The sequence below is a fragment of the Lepidochelys olivacea genome (assembly GCF_965140295.1).
Source record: "Lepidochelys olivacea isolate rLepOli2 genome assembly, chromosome: 11".
NCBI classification, from domain to species: domain Eukaryota; kingdom Metazoa; phylum Chordata; order Testudines; family Cheloniidae; genus Lepidochelys; species Lepidochelys olivacea.
Genome location: NC_140421.1, coordinates 55,739,931 through 55,757,657, shown reverse-complemented (window position 1 = coordinate 55,757,657; position 17,727 = coordinate 55,739,931).

Below are 17,727 nucleotides of genomic sequence, written 5' to 3'. Positions count from 1 at the left end.
GCAGTGGCAAAAAGCCACAGTCTAGTCCCACGTGGTTTAAGTAAATGAACAGAAGCTCTGCCTTTTGTCCATGATTCTTACTTGTTTCACTGAGCTGCTTACTGGCTGTTCCGTACATTTATTTCTCATTCTCACAGATTTTAAACTTTTCAACAGTGCCTGAGACTTCCAGGTAATCTGGGTAGTGCTGTGCATTCCCAGTGATAGGGACTGAATTTCAAAGAAGAGATTATTTGGTTTTAATGTTATATATTCAATACGTTTTAATTGCAAAGGTGGAAAAGGAAACTGAATAATTGGAGTGTAACATTAGGGTATCCAAGCTGGGGCTCGATCCTGCTAGGCACAGACCTCCCTATCCCTTATCCAGTAATATAGGTTACATTAGTGCAGTGTACAGTTCATTTGATAGAGTACTAAACATACAATTAAGTACATGCTTATGGGGCTTAAAGATAAGTAGATGCTTAAATGCTTTGCTGGATCAGAGTTAAAGAGATCCTTGTTGGATGGAGCCCTTGGACAGTTCTAACTAAAATGTTTAGATTTTCCTGAAACAGCAGTTTTATGGAGGAATCAAATTAAGAAACTTGCTTCCTTTGGGCAAACAACTGCCCATTTTATACATCTCATTGTTGAACACGTAACACCCCCTCCTCCCCTTTAGTAATAAGCAGGGTCTTCTTGGGGACAAAAATGCCAGGCATAGTTTGAATGAGAGACTGATATTCTGCTTTCATTTACATCACACCAAAACCCAGAAATGCACAGAGCATAACTGACAGGAGAATAGGGTGCTTGGTGCTCTTACCCTTGAATCTGTATAAAGCTTCAGGTAAGATTTTTTAAAAACCCTTTGCTTTGTTCTCATTGTTGAGTGAGCTGACAAGTGCTAAAATGAAACTTCAGCTAAAGAATATGCTGCAAAAATACTGCTACCCTTAGCAACAGTGTTACTGTGCATGAACAATAGATATAGGGTTAGAAGATTTTATTTCTTTAAATAAAGATAAGGGGCTTGTAAATATTTCACATACCTCTAAATATATTGTATGTACAATTGAGGTAGAAATAGAATTCATAATATAAACACAATAAAAAGTTCAGTATTGAGACTGATAACTAAGAGACCTATAGATAAAGATCTTTTTTGTGAAAAGCATATTCCACCATTATGTGCTGGAAGAAATAGTGTATTTGATTTTGATTCAGAAGAAATAGAAGTTTAGAGGACAATAGTATTCCACAAAGGATAGCTGCTATAGTAACAGGAGTGCAAAGTGAATGGGAAAAGGTTGTGGTAGCCCAGTTATCTGCTAGAAAAGGCCTAGACACAGCAAAGAGAGCTGTTTCACAAAAGAAAGCCCTGCAAGAAAGCAAAGTGAATAGAAAAGGTAAATGAATCTTTTCAGAGTCCAGATGAAGGACACATTTAGAAGAATGTGGATCTGGAAATAAATCCCCCATCTATTATCTGAGAAGCATATTTAGGAATCACAACTTACAAAATGTTAATGATGGCGGTGAATTAATGAATGCAGGTTATATGTTGGAGCAATCGACAATTCATTTGACAGAAATATTGAACATTTTAAAAGATCTTATATGCGGCTTCCTCTTGACAATGGTTCTCAAGGAAGAGCCCCACGATTAGAAATCTGAAAGCAAACTGCAGATGTTCAAATAGACTGGATTTTAACTAACTTTATAGTTTAGTGTTTATTTTACCAAGCAATTCATCTCCTATTTGCTTAACTGATTAAAATTACAACTTGTTTTGATCACGTCAATGATGGCGTTATGACGACTGTTTTAATGGGACACCTTCTTGGATGTGTAGAAGCCGCACATTTTATTATATATAGTGGGGGATTTCTTTGAATTCAAGAAAAAAAAACAGATTGAGTTGGGGGAATGTAACTGTGGGTCATCCAATCTATGGTTGCATAAAACTGTCTCTCAGTTGAATCTTTTATTGTTAACATCATTTGGATGCTCAAGATGGTGGCATATGAGTTGTATTTATCTTACTGGCGCCAGAGCACATCCATTGGAGAACGGACAGCTTCTTTTGAACTTTGAGACAATTTGGTCAGAGGCTTGAGAATCTCTGAACAGAGGTTCTGAATGGACAGTGTGGGGGACATATGACACGGGTTAGCTGTGTTGTCGTAAGTAGGACTAACACATAAGTGCCAAGTACACCATTACAGAAGTACTTATAAGTACAAGTATTCTGTGGAAATAGTACTTAATGTATTCCTAAGGAAAAGTACAACAACAAGCACAAGTTATTTCAACTCCTGTATTCCCTGCAATTGTCTGGTCAATATATGGACAACTACCTCAATAATATAAGCACACAGTGAAACAGAAAGAAAACAAGATGAAGCTACTGTACTTGTTCTCTCAATGCAGAACTCAGACGTATATGTCTGTCCCACACCTCTCCACTGACTCATCCCTCCACTAGGCCAGGCCAGGCCAGGCAGTGAGTCTCCTCACTGCTGCTGAGCTGGGAAGTTACTTGCAAGTCTTCCTGCTACCGGTTGCAGTGACCAATAAGAAATGAAGGGTACGGGGTGCCCACACTCCTTGACTGGTGCAACAGCAGAGCCAACAGGAAAAAACTGGGCAGCTGGAATTCAGGGCCTGAAGTTCCCAAGTTGGGACAATGGGTTCTGGGAGCCAGCCAGAATCCAGGACTCTTTGGAAGGCTGTGGTTGTTTAAAAAAACTATTTTGAAAAAAGGACTTGATGATTTAAAAAGTTACTTTTGCTTTAAGCACCCATTACATGTACTTAAATACAAGTAACAAGTACAGAATATTCACAGTTCTTGAGTGCAAGTATGCAGAGTGCTTCAAAGTACTCAAATATGTACTTAAGTACAAAAGTACATGGGGACACTGCTGGTTAGGAATACAGGCCAAATAGAAATGAGTTGGATGTGGATTTTTATGTGTGTAACCTAAGAAACATCATGATTCCACAAATGGTGCCTAATCAACCAATTTATTTTTCTGGAAAACTAATTTCTAGTTTTTAAATGATCACACGTTCCTACCTGGCTCTGACCCCTTGGTCCTTGGCAGTACAACTCCAATGGAGCAAAGCTAACAGGGATTCTCCTATTTTACTATAATAGCCCTAGGTTTCTCCCATGGGGCTACATGGAAAAACTAATGAAGCCTGGGGCTATATTGCATTTTCCAGATAAGGAGCATGAGGCTAAAGGTGGATGATGTACGTCTTCCCCACTCCTGGCCTTTCTTCTCAGCCCACTCAGTCTGCACCCCATCCCCGGACCAGACCCCAAACTGGATTTGATTCCTTGTATTGTTATAGATCTCCTGAGTGACAGTGTGCGAGTCACATGATGTATCTGTGCCTCAATATCTGATTGGTAAAATAGCAACAATAGTCCTGCTTCTCTACATCACAGGAGTGTTTTGAAGGAAAGCCATAAATGCTTGGGACACATTCAGATAAGAGGAGCCATGTTAATATTTAGATAGCTATAGAAAGAGATATACCAGATGCAGTGCATTTTCTGGCCTACTTTTCACAAAGTCTTAAGTGTGTGCAGATTTATACACAGATTCTCAAGCTCTATTGCCTTCGATGGAGCTATGCTAATTTATACCATCTGAGGATGACCCAAAGAGTTCAGTATCCTCTTACCAGTCCCCTGAGTTGCTCTGTCTTCCCAGGTTATCCTCTCCCTTTAAATTCTATCACACTACTTAAAAAGAACGAGTCTTAAGGATGGTGTTTCTGCTCAAAATATTTCAGAAGCAAAATATTTCAGGAACCAACTAGGGGTGGAGCTCTTCTTGACCTGCTGCTCACAAACCGGGAAGAATTAGTAGGGGAAGCAAAAGTGGATGGGAACCTGGGAGGCAGTGACCATGAGATGGTCGAGTTCAGGATCCTGACACAAGGAAGAAAGGAAAGCAGCAGAATACAGACCCTGGACTTCAGAAAAGCAGACTTTGACTCCCTCAGGGAACTGATGGGCAAGATCCCCTGGGAGAATAACATGAGGGGGAAAGGAGTCCAGGAGAGCTGGCTGTATTTTAAAGAATCTTTATTGAGGTTACAGGGACAAACCATCCCGATGTGTAGAAAGAATAGTAAATATGGCAGGCGACCAGCTTGGCTTAACAGTGAAATCCTTGCTGATCTTAAACACAAAAAAGAGGCTTACAAGAAGTGGAAGACTGGACAAATGACCAGGGATGAGTATATAAATATTGCTCGGGAATGTAGGAATGAAATCAGGAAGGCTAAATCACATCTGGAGTTGCAGCTAGCGAGGGATGTTAAGAGAAACAAGAAGGGTTTCTTCAGGTATGTTGGCAATAAGAAGAAAGCCAAGGAAAGTGTGGGCCCCTTACTAAATGAGGGAGGCAACCTAGTGACAGAGGATGTGGAAAAAGCTAATGTACTCAGTGCTTTTTTTGCCTCTGTCTTCACAAACAAGGTCAGCTCCCAGACTACTGCACTGGGCAGCACAGCATGGGGAGGAGGTGGCCAGCCCTCTGTGAAGGAAGAAGTGGTTTGGGACTATTAAGAAAAACTGGACGTGCACAAGTCCATGGGGCCGGATGCATTGCATCCGAGAGTGCTAAAGGAATTGGCGGATGTGATTGCAGAGCCACTGGCTATTATCTTTGAAAAGTCATGACGATCGGGGGAAGTCCCGGAAGACTGGAAAAAGGTTAATGTAGTGCCCATCTTTAAAAAGGGGAAGAAGGATGATCTTGGGAACTACAGGCCGGTCAGCCTCACCTCAGTCCCCGGAAAAATCATGGACCATGTCCTCAAGGTATCAATTCTCAAGCACTTAGACAAGAGGAAAGTGATCAGGAACAGTCAGCATGGATTCACCAAGGGAAAGTCATGCCTGACTAATCTAATTGCCTTCTATGATGAGATAACTGGTTCCGTGGATGAAGGGAAAGCAGTGGACGTGTTATTCCTCGACTTTAGTAAAGCTTTTACATGGTCTCCCACAGTATTCTTGTCAGCAAGTTAAAGAAGTATGGGCTGGATGGATGCACTACAAGGTGGGTAGAAAGTTGGCTAGATTGTCGGGCTCAACGGGTAGTGATCAATGGCTCCATGTCTAGTTGGCAGCTGGTGTCTAGCGGAGTGCCCCAAGGGTCAGTCCTGGGGCCGGTTTTGTTCAATATCTTCATTAATGATGTGGAGGATGGTGTGGATTGCACCCTCAGCAAGTTTGCGGATGACACTAAACTGGGAGGAGTGGTAGATAAGCTGGAGGGTAGGGATAGGATACAGAGGGACCTAGAAAAATTGGAGGATTGGGCCAAAAGAAATCTGATGAGGTTCAACAAGGACAAGTGCAGAGTCCTGCACTTAGGACGGAAGACTCCAATGCACCGCTACAGACTAGGGACCGAATGGTTAGGCAGCAGTTCTGCAGAGAAGGACCTAGGTGTGACAGTGGACGAGGAGTTGGATATGAGTCAACAGTGTGCCCTTGTTGCCAAGAAGGCCAATGGCATTTTGGCGTGTATAAGTAGGGGCATTGCCAGCAGATCGAGGGACGTGATCATTCCCCTCTATTCAACATTGGTGAGGCCTCATCTGGAGTACTGTGTCCAGTTTTGGGCTCCACACTACAAGAAGGATGTGGAGAAATTGGAGAGAGTCCAGCGAAGGGCAACAAAAATGATTAGGGGTCTGGAACACATGACTTATGAGGAGAGGCTGAGGGAACTGGGATTGTTTAGTCTACGGAAGAGAAGAATGAGGGGGGATTTGATAGCTGCTTTTAACTACCTGAAAGGTGGATCCAAAGAGGATGGATCTAGACTATTCTCAGTGATAGCAGATGACAGGACAAGGAGTAATGGTCTCAAGTTGCAGTGGGGGAGGTTTAGGTTGGATATTAGGAAAAGCTTTTTCACTAGGAGGGTGGTGAAACACTGGAATGCGTTACCTAGGGAGGTGGTGGAATCCCCTTCCTTAGAAGTTTTTAAGGTCAGGCTTGACAAAGCCCCGGCTGGGATGATTTAGTTGGGATTGGTCCTGCTCTGGGCAGGGGGTTGGACTAGATGGCCTCCAGAGGTCCCTTCCAGCTCTGTTATTCTATGATTCTATGAATTTCTCACTGTTTTTTTTTCTTTTTTAGCTACATAAAGTAACTCGAGCCACAAACCCCTTCTTGTGATTTCATACACTCAAAATCACATAGTGCCACTTCAAATTGTATTCTCTATGGTTACCAGGTAGGTTATCAATTATATTTCATGTGTTATACAGCAAATGTTTAAAAGAAAATTATATTGTTTATATATTTTTGCTACAGTTAACAAATTATCTCAAATGCCAAGTTGGCTGATAATGACACATGGGAGTTTACTGTATGCCATAAAGCATTACAATTGATGTTAAACTCCATCCAACATAGAATTATAGACATTTAAACACCATTTGGAAGGAAAATATCTACTCAGGGGATTCAGCTGACATCATAAACTGTGAGAGCGAAGCTCAGTAATTTATAGATGTCAGGAGAACAAAATATAAACTCTGAATAGAATTAGTCACATGGTGCTAATTTTTAAATAACAACTGCATTGCATCGATTTCTTATTGCATTTCTGAAATTAAGGTAATAATTCATTTCTCATTAGTTGTGATACAAATAGCAGGGCTCTGTGAACACTGTAGGGGTCAGGTAACAAAGTAGACCCTGCTATTTGGTTCATAGTGGTTAGAAATACATTTAAAACTACAAGGTTTGGTTCAACAGTGCACAACACCCATCTCCTCTGTACCCCCATAACTGTTTTCCTCATCCATCCTGCTAGAGGTCATCTCTGTCCCCTATCAGCCAGCCCTGGGTCACAACATGACATCTAAGATAAGAAAGGATTGTCCTAGAATTTGTTTTTGTAAAAAATTAAGAAAGCTAGCATCATGAGAGGAGATTCATCAGGTTTCCACCTAAGCAAACGATTTTGGCTTATGTTAACTTTTGTAAGTATGGTCTGAGGCCTACTAAGTATCATGGGGCTAAGGGTTGGAATTACCCAAGGTGATATTTGAATGGGTTTGAGGTCTGAGATGAGTATTTCACATACATTCAGTGCAGTTCATTGGCAGGAAAGGAAGATCTATTTTTTAAAATAAAGGTCATTGTTATTGAAAAGAATTCACCATGTGTTGCAGGAACTCCCCTGTAGAATTGAAAGAATTTTAAACTATAAATCTCAAAATAGAAGGTAAACAGTAATTTCTATTCAGACATGAATAATACTTGAAGGTAATAAAGTACAACTAATTTTAATACTGGGGAAAGAATATAATGATTAATAGAGTCTAGTATATTGATTTTATCTGTATTCATTAGAGCATTGCCTGCTAGCCCAGTAATAGTTACCATAGATTCCTCCAGAGGTTGGGTGGTTGGCTTTATTTAAATAACCAGATGATTTTATGCATATTCAAAACTTACAGCAGTTAAACCACCACTCTAGAATTTGGTTGGGATATCTTATCTCATCTCCTGAGGTTTTCCTGATTAATTTCCATTACTTGTCAGTTCCAGGTGGCACCGAAATATTGCAATCACAGATGCTCTGATATTTCACTACCAGATATTGATCCTACAATCCTTGGAAAGCGATAATCCCATTAGCTCCAATGGGAGTTACTGCCTTCAATTGGAGGTTTGCTTGCAAGGAATGTAGTGTCATGACCTAAACATATGACAATCTCATAGTGATGTGACTACAGCTTCCATGAATGTTTTTGGCCTATGGAAAATGTGAACATCTTTTGGTTCTCTGTAGGTGCAGAAACCAATCAAAATTCCAGGAGGAAAATTCTCCTTTCTTTGGATTGGAGTCCTTGATTGTTTCTGTCAGGTTCCTGATGAAGATGCTTAGGGATATTCTTGCATTTTCAATCCCCCAAAAGTCCTGCAATGGGAGCAGGTTATTTCCCAGTTGACTAGCTACAGATGCCAATGCTCTGGCAAAGAACTTTTAAAACATATCCTGATGGCCACTTTCTTAGATGATGTCCTTTATAGAGATGTCTCCCAGGGAAGAGCAGGAAATAAACTCAAGAAGTTTTGAAGAAAAGCCTACATTGATTGTGACTGGGCACTGACCCATAGCTTCATGCCATCCAGCCCCTGAAAGGTATTTTAATTTAAACCACTGAGTCTGTCTGTTCTTTCACCTCTGGTTGTTCATCAGAACAATTAATTTACCTAATACCACTAAGCTGAGCATATTTTATAAAGAAAAATAACAGGGTATTGGACTCTAAATTCCTCATCCTGATCCATTGAAGTCAATGGGAGTTTTCCAAATGATTTCAATGTGAGCAGTATCAGGACCCAATAAAAGAGCAACTTTCTGCCTTCTGGTTAGGTCTGCTAGGCTGTGCAGTATCCACTTTTGTTATGGGCTTCAGCAGCTGGCTCATCTTGTTGAATTAAATCAGTTTCTTAGTCCCAGAATCCAAACATTCTGGGGCTTACATTATGCAGAAGGGATATTTTTTTCTGACTAATTAGGATACTTTAATTTACCAATAAGACGAAAATATTTACATATTTAGAAATGGTCCTTCATATTTAGAAATGGTCCTTCATTTTCCCGCAAAACATAGATTTAGGTATTGCCCAGGTGTATGCATGTTTCAGCCTCATTTGGCTCAACTGAAATGGTTTTCATAGTCATGTCCATGCAATGCAATCATCATGTATTCAACCTGAATCTGCATTACCAGCTAGACTCCATTCAAACCACACAACCTTCTCAGACATGCAAGGTTACTTACACTCCAGAATATCAAAGCAGTAGAACTCACTTTCATTGATATTTAGCGAGTGAAGTGAAAGTGAAGAGAAAATAAGAAGCTTTTTCACCTACATCCTCTGCATGTCTTTAGGTGTCCCCTAAAGTTACAGAGCCAAACACTCAAAGTTCAGCAAGAAGACTCCTCTCTATCATTTATGACAATATTGTTGTCATCAGATCTGCAAAGCAGGAAGCCAACAATCATTTTTGTATTAATCATGCAAGGAATATCCACTTATTGTCCTCATCGAGCTAAAATGAACAAAATGTTTCACATCAACAATTTTCAGCAATCTTCTTGCAGTTCTAGATTACAGATGCTCATTCAAGTGTATCACCAACCATTTGTAATTAAAAAGGCACCTGACCAAAATCGTTAGAGTTTACAGACACTGAGACATAGCTCCTGCAAGCCATTTATGAAATGAGGTTTACTGGGATTTTTGAAAAAGCCAAAATAATGTAGGCCAAATTTTCTAAAGGATTTAGGCACCTAAAGATGCAGATAGGCGCCCAGTAGAATTTTCAAAAAACTCCCTTAGCTGCTTTTGTAAAGCCCACTAGGCTTCTGTTTACATCTTCAGGCACCTAAATGCCTTTTGAAAACTATCCACCCAAGTCTCATTAATGTTCAAAGGTATTTGAGTGCCACAGGCTCCTTTGAAAATCCAAGCTGTATTTCTTTGGAGGGGTGTGATTCCTGTATCAGGGCTCTCAGTTGTGTGTCATTCATGTGCAGAAATGGTATGTGGCATTTGCCCCGTATCTAGTAGCCCTTATTTTGGCCATTCTGTTTTGACATACGTTCAGCTGAACTTTTGTTTCTTTTCTGCATCTGCTCGCATAAAGTCCTCTGAATGTACTGGAGATCCATTATGATGCCACAAATTAGTATAATGTGAATCATAGTCTCCTAGTCTACCTAAAACTAACATGGCAGTAATTTAAATCTAAGAGTACATCCCTGCATAGTGGATGTCATATTTAATTATTAATTATTTGGGAAAAAAATCCTACTGATTTCAACAGACTTTGGCTGGGGAGAGGGGATGGGGAGGCCTGTCAGTGTTAAATGAAAAATGAACATTTCTCCCTAGCAAGATCTGTAATTTGGCTCTGTTAATCTGGCCAAATTACAAGAGAAAAACTGTACACACAGTGGGATATGCTGAATGTCAGACCCTTAGCAGACATCCACCACAATTATAAGGCAGAAAATCTGGAACAACAGATGCACTGGTACGTTTGCCTTGTATTTTATTTCATTGCATTTGGCTCTGTGTTATAACAGACTAACTTGGGCAGCATGAGTAGGGTTACCGTAATTTTAAAGTGGTGGCAATAGTTAGCCTCTCTCATATAAATCCTTCCTTTTCAGGAGTTTTAATGGTTAGTCATAAATATTTAGTCTGGTCTAAGCACTGAATATTGGGCCAAAATTGTTACAGGGCCTCATCCAAGTCTTCAGTTTGCAACCATAATCAATTAAAGACCCAGTACCACAGGCACAAACATTTGCAGGTGCAGTGGATGGCATTCAGATACCTAACTACATGATTGCACATTCAGCATTATTTGGAAACATAAGCTTTTCTGGGACAGGTACTTTCGCTGTATCTGTTTTTGCACTTTTCCTAGCACAATGGGGTTCTAATCTTTATTGGGGCCTTTCAATACCACATTATTAATTATTATTATTATTTATTATGCAAACCCACATAATTGCAGCATCAAAGTGGGAAGGTAGCTTTAAAAATTTGGACCATAAATGTTCAGCTGGGAGCAATCTTTTCATTTTATTCAAATATCTAATTGCTGCAATTTGACTTACAGATCAATATCTATAACTATATATAATAGTGGGGGGGGAGACAAAGGGGAAAAAGAATTTAAATACTTAAGACGATACTTAATACTTGTAAAAACTCATATTTTAAAACAGAAGAACTGAGAATTTTGAAACAAATGTAAAGTTATTAACAAAACTGGCAAACTTTCATGCAGTGTTAGCATTGACATGGCTCTGAGAAATGTAGTCTTTCCAGGTATTCTCTGTGATGTGAATTTTCCCATTCAGGAGACTCCTAATATAAGATGATAAAGCTTTTGGAAATGCTTAATGGGTATAGGGTGTGAGTGGCCGCTTTGGATTTAAAGGAGACGATGTAAAAGGGGGATGAAGAATACAGGAGAGGAGGGAAGGAAAAGATGGAAGAGAGAATGGGAAAAAGAGAAAGACACACTCAGGAGACAAGAATACATGTAAAATGGCACTAAAGCAAAAATGACTGAAGTATGACAATATATTGATTGAGGGATATATTCTTTTAATAGCATAAGAGTTTTGAACATGTTTCACTGCATCTTCTTCTTTACATTAAAATGCCAAATTTGATGATCACAGGCGAACAGTATTTCTTCAGCTACAATTACACTATTTACAGCACAGGAGTGGTCTGAGCATAAGTTGAAATCCATAGACATTTGCGATCTAATCCTAGCTCATGTGCTGATTCCTTCTATAGCCTGGGGCAACTCACTTAACTCCTGTAAATTGTTTCCTTTCCTTTTTATTGTGTTAAAAATATTTACTTATAACTGAGGGCTGTTGTGAGAAAAATTAGCTAATGTTGGTAAAGGCCTTAGAAGATGAAATGTGCTATACACGTGATAAGTATTACTATTATTATAACCAAGGACAAGCTCTGTGCTTGGAAGACTTGAATATAGGAACCACATCACTGTGAATTGTTCGGGTGAGAAAAATTGCTATGTTGAGCTAGCTTCTCTTCTCTGAGCTTTTGAATAGAGGACACCATCTCATATCTCAGCTAGCATTTCATTATCTTTTTAGACACGAGACTGCTTAGGTAATAGATCATATTTTCCAATACATCTTAGATTTGCAAGCCTAGCAGCACCATATACAATGTTACATCCATTATATGTTTTCTTCCAGTTTATCAAAATCAGACATGACACCTACTGTAAATGATACTCACATTTAGCAAGTAATGATACATCTGGCTCCCATCATGTGGCTATTCCAAAGGTTCACTAAACAGATATTTTGTGTTAGGAGCAACCTGCATGCCAAATTGAAGGTTCATTAGCTTTAACCAATCAAAAATTGAATCCTATATGATAATGAGTTGTGGACCACAAACCAAAATGGTTTTGTTATTGCATTTTGGATAACAAAGAGCTTTCAGGTAATGGGGTTTTGAAATTTTAAACTAATATTCTTCCAGGCACTGGGACACCATAAAGGACTCTGAAAACAACGTTATAATTATTTGTTCAAAGGGCAAAAATGTCAGCCTGTTAATAGTACTTTAAACCTTCTTTAGTAAGTAGCTACCGTTGTGACTATTGGGGAATGCTACAGAGAAGCAATAATAAATCAATGCCTTCTTTTACTGACATGTTTGTTTGATACATGGCATGAGCTATAGTTAAATATTTGCAGTTTCATTTTTGGGTGGTGGGGAGGATTGGGAAGAGATCATTTGGTTGAACTCTCTACAGACTAATCAAGTTTCCCAAATTCTGAGCTCAATTCTGCAACCTTTAAATTGCATAGCAGCTATATCATGCAACTTCAATCAGACTTCTTCTATGAGTGCTACTCAGCAGAAATGTGGACTGGAGAATTGGGCAATCTATTTGTAAGACCAGTTGAAATTTCCATGTGCTTCTAAAAGATCTGGTTCTAAAGGTAGAATCTTAGAATTCTGTGACAGGAAATTAATATGTGAATAAAGGGAAAACAAGTTATAGCAATCATGCCTCATTTCTTTAACTCAGATTGCTGCCCTGATCCAGTACAGCAATATCTATGTTTCTATGTCAAATGACTTTATTTTGTTTTTTTCCTCTCCTTTCTGTCAGTTTCCTAGAGTTTTACCTTCTACAGTCGGGGCTTAGGGCCTAATCCAAAGCCCATCTAAGTCAATGGGATTCCTTCATTGACTTCATTAGACTTGGATCAGGCTCTGTCTTCTGTAAGATCAGTCCCATGATGGAGTTCAGAGTACAAGCTTTTACTGCCAGGTTCACGCAGTAAAAACCACAGTTAGTTTGTTCCCAGTGTCCTGACTGCAAGCATAAGACATAATACTTCAACTCATTATATCCCTTAAGTGTGGCCTGTCATGTTACTTTCAAAATTATTCATGGATAATTTGATTCTGTGAATAATTAGTTAACATAGTGTCCCTACGAATGTGAAAACCAAAAATGTTCAGGAATATCTTAATTGACAAAATAGATGGAAAAATCATGCTTTTCCAGTCTTTCAGTTAAATTCTGTTTTACTTAGAGCCTTCTTTGATCAAAGTATTTGAAATCTGTGTGGCTCTTTCTCTCTCTCACACACATACACTGGCAGATGTATAAGGTTTTGGGTTTTTAACATGAATTTTATGTTTGCTGTAGGAATTCCTGAGCAGATTAAAATTAGATTGTTTTTCCTTTTAATACTTTGATTGATTAATTGTAATAAATACAGCACTACACTACAGCCAAAACGGATAGGTCACCATTGTTGAAAATGCTCTAAATTTTATTCTATAATCTGTTGTTATCTGCACTGCCAATATCTAAAAGGAAATGAGCCAACACTGTCCACAGTTTGGAGGTGAAAGAGATATAGCTGGTAGTGTTTTATTGTGAGGTTCTGATTGACAGTTCTGGATCAAAATGGTTACATATATTTAACAGTACAATAATTTCATGGGTATATAAAATCTGGATATCAAGTTTCCAGAGTGGTAGAACGAGAGCTACATGCTATCTATTTTTGGCCCAAAATATTTGATGCAGTTGGAGCTCACAGTGTGCTCAATCTTATTTGACCCTTAGTCTGTGTCCCTGGTACTGCTCTTCTGTAATTGGAAAGTAATCTTGCTGAATCTCACATCCTCTATGCTATGTGCTGAATAGGAAGAAAATTATTTCAGCCATGTGAGAGCTAATGCAAAGCCCCAAGCTTTGGCCAACTTTGAGTTTGCATGGCATCTTAAGAATCCAACCAAACAAAAGTGTTCATATCACCTGACCTGCCATCTGCTCTGTCCTCTTCCACACCTTTAACCAACCTCATTTTGCCATTGCCCAATTTAACTCTATCCAGGCTTTGTCTTCCCACAAAGGCCTGGCAGCTCCCCCTCTAGATCCTCTTCAGCACAGGAAATTCCAGTTTATACTTACTTCCAGGAAAAGGATCTGGATTCACCCCAATATCTCTTTGCCTTAATCATTAACTGAACCCCATACAAAGCCACAAATCGTTTTCTCCCAATTAAAGTGGCCTCTCCCTGGCTAAAGAACATAGAAGGGCATCCACTGGCCCAAGTGTGCCCCTCCATCAATACCTACTCAGAGCTGCCTCAGGGCAGAGGCCCAGCTGCAAACGTCAGGGGGAACTGGTCAAACACCAATGGGCCAAATGTAGAATACTGTTTTATCTCTGGCTAGAATGGGCTCTTAAGCTATCAGACAATCTGAAATGAGGTGAACAGGATTGTACATGCTTTTCAATTCACCCTTGCTGCAGCTAACCATTTATTCAAGTATCCCACCACCATCGGTCAGTCACAAACCTGATCTATATACCACTATCCTCTCTGACAATGCACTGAACCTTCAGAACCGGAGCATAATACTGAGCATCCCATGGGCTTGAATTTGTCAAAATGAAATTGACCTTCAGAATACAAACCCAGAGATTAAAGGCTGAGGTGCTATTGGCAGTAGCCAGAAAAATGACAGTGTGAATTGGTAGCCTTCACCATGTTTAGAGCAGTTCAAAGGAAAAATAAGAAACAGATCATTATGCTTTATCTTCCCTGTCAGTCGCTAAACTTCCTGGTATGAAAGGTTGGGATATTCAAGTGATATTCCAGATACCATTTTTTGGCACCTGCCCCAAAGGAGGTACCAGCAGATTTGCTATCCTGAAAGGCCTTGCAACTTTTCACAAGGATGGTTTTTTTTGCAAAATCTTACCTCTTACTATGTGATGTAAACCTTCTAAGGTCTTCAAAGCTTCAACTTATCCTGTCAAATGTACCTCCTCATATGATATCTTGAGTCCAAGTGCACACCCACACTGTACTCCCACAGGAGTACCCATAGCATCTTAAGCTCCTTGGGGATGAGGCCATTACCATACTCTTTGGCCCTGTGCACAGATGGGGAGTATTTGACTGACTCTCGCCCCCTTCCTGGGAGCAGCAGCAAATGTGTGCTCCTTGTATGCCCACACATTTCTTACCTTCACGTTCATATTTGTGTACGTTCCAACAACATTTGAACTCACTAAAGTCCCAACAGACTTGTTTGTTAAGATCAGGTGGGAAGCCTGCCTGCTGTGGAATTAATAAACCAGTGATGGTACCGGATGAACAAAAGTCAACCATTCTAACACCATATCACTATCACTGGTCCCACTTCATTCCAATGCACACTGCAGCCATCCAGCTAAATTCTTCCTCATGGGTCCTAAATGTATTGTGGATCCACTTGTTACCTAGCAACTCTGTGTTCTTGGGGAACCAGGGCACAGTACCCAGCCTGTCTGACTTACGAAAGACCCTCCACACTACAGCCTCTGCTTGAACCAAATCTGCGTCAGAAGAAAGACTTCCAAAAAGCAATGAAAGGGCAGTGGGAGACCCACCTAAACCCCTGGGATAAGGATGACAGGATTAAGGAAACTCTCTTTGCCTCATTTGCATTGAGGATGGGACAAGGATACAGAATGGAGAACAGAGATCCCAAGGCAAGAACTGCACGGAACTCTGGGACAGAAAATCAGAGCACTGCTAATAAATCCTTTATTGGTATCCGAAATAGTGATGCTCCCTAACTGCATTGTGAGCTCCCTCCAAGGAACACTGCCCAAAGCCAGGAATGATCAGCTCCCATGTCTAGCCTGAACAAAACAACTTTGGTATTCTCCCTTGTTTACACATAAACAAATCTAGTGTTCTCCCTCAAACCCCCCTATCCATGATCAAGTAAGTGTTTTGATGCCTGGATCCACTGGGACTTCTTCTTCTCCAGACTGATCATGCTGGGGGCTCTGCCTGTCCCCAGCACTCCGGACCCTCAGCTACCCCACTGCTCGGGACCCCCGATTGATTCAAGCTTCATGGAGTGGTGAGAACCCAGCTCTCTCTCTCTCTCTCTAAGTATAGCCTTCTGACTCTGACTTGTGTGATCAGTTATAGTTTTTTAAACTTGACTTTTATAATAAAGCTTAATATTTAGATTTAATACTATAACTGTTTTGTTTGTTTGACTCCCCTATGGTTATTACCTGGCAATGAATAACTTTCACGATTCAGCTGGTTGCTTCTCTCTCCCCTCCCTGTGGGTGTTTTTTTGGTTTCCTCATTCGCTCTGCAGCGACGCTCCTCGTACCTAAGCTAAAAGATCCCTGCAGCGCCCAAAAATCCTGTGGGGGGTTGCTCATCAACAACACCAGAACAGCTGTCACGTGAAAGTGGGGATAAAAATGTGCTGCACCTGGGATATGGCGGGGGGGCAGCTTGGAGGTGCTGTTTGACTCAGCCTGCTGAATCCAAGGGCCTATGAGGGTGACAGCTTGGAAGTGCTGATTAACCCGGTCCTCTCAGATGAGCTCTGTTAAAGTGTGTGTGTTCATCTGATTCTGGGGCTGGAAGAACCCAGCCCTGGGGAACCTAGGCCCTGCAGGAGAGCTCCACGGGGAGGAAACTTGCAGCAGGGAGAAGTAGAGCTCCGTATGAGAACACAAGTGACACAAGCAGTACATTAACAGAAATACAGAATACCTCCCCCCCAACCCCCGCCCGAAGAGTAACCCTAATAAATGAGCATACCCCAAAGTAACGGGCAAAGCCGGTTACACAATAGAAGATGTTGCTTTATTTTAACCAGGCTGAGACATCTTCTGAACAGCATGCCTCTGCACAAAAGCGGGTGGGCAGCATGCCAGCTTTCCCACATCTGAGTTACTGTAGGGTTTCTGTAATGCTCCATGCCCTTCCTGTTGCTCTTTGCCCCACCTTGCCTGTGTAATATTGAGAATATTTCTCTGTGTTGTCCTCAAAATATTATCCCTATTGACCTTGAGAAGGTGCACCCTGATTGGAACAGACATTCCTGGATAAGCCTGGCTCACTACAAGAGTGGGTCTGTTAGCTACAGGAGTACTCACCACAGTCTGTCCCACACTCCACCCACTGAGGTGGGCCCATCTCAACTTCCTTGGCCCCTGCCCCCACATTTCTGTGTGATCAGGATTCAAAAGTGCTTGAACTGCAACTTTCTGCCAGTTGTAATGAGTGATGTCCAGTTAGCTACTGCTATTATCCCAATCCTGCACCCACCCATAGCCTGCAGGGGTACATCCAGATTCCACCACACGGGGTTTAGAAACCAGGGAATCCGCAGCCCTATCTTAGTCTGACCAGCCCCATTGCAGGAGTGGTGGCACCTGAAGCCTGCATTCTGGGCTACTGCTAGCTCCTGGAGAATCCAGGGAAAAGGGAAGCCTCTTCTTGACCTGATTCCTGTGTGGAGACCTCCTGCTCCAGGGAAAACCTATTTATTTAGATTTTAAAAATATAAAAACAGATGTCTGTCTAGGCCCCAGGTGCTCTAGCTTCATTAATAACACAAATAACTAACATGAATGTCGTCATTTCACCATTCAGCCAGCCAGCCACCTTCTGAAAGTCCATTCCACCTGTTCATTGGTACTGGAAACATGGGCACCTCCAGTCCGTGACTACAGTCCACATGAAAATCCCCGACTCTCCCTCACTGTTCTTTTCACAGCTCTAGGGTAAGATGAGTTGTGGAGCATGGCCACGGTATTCACCAGCCT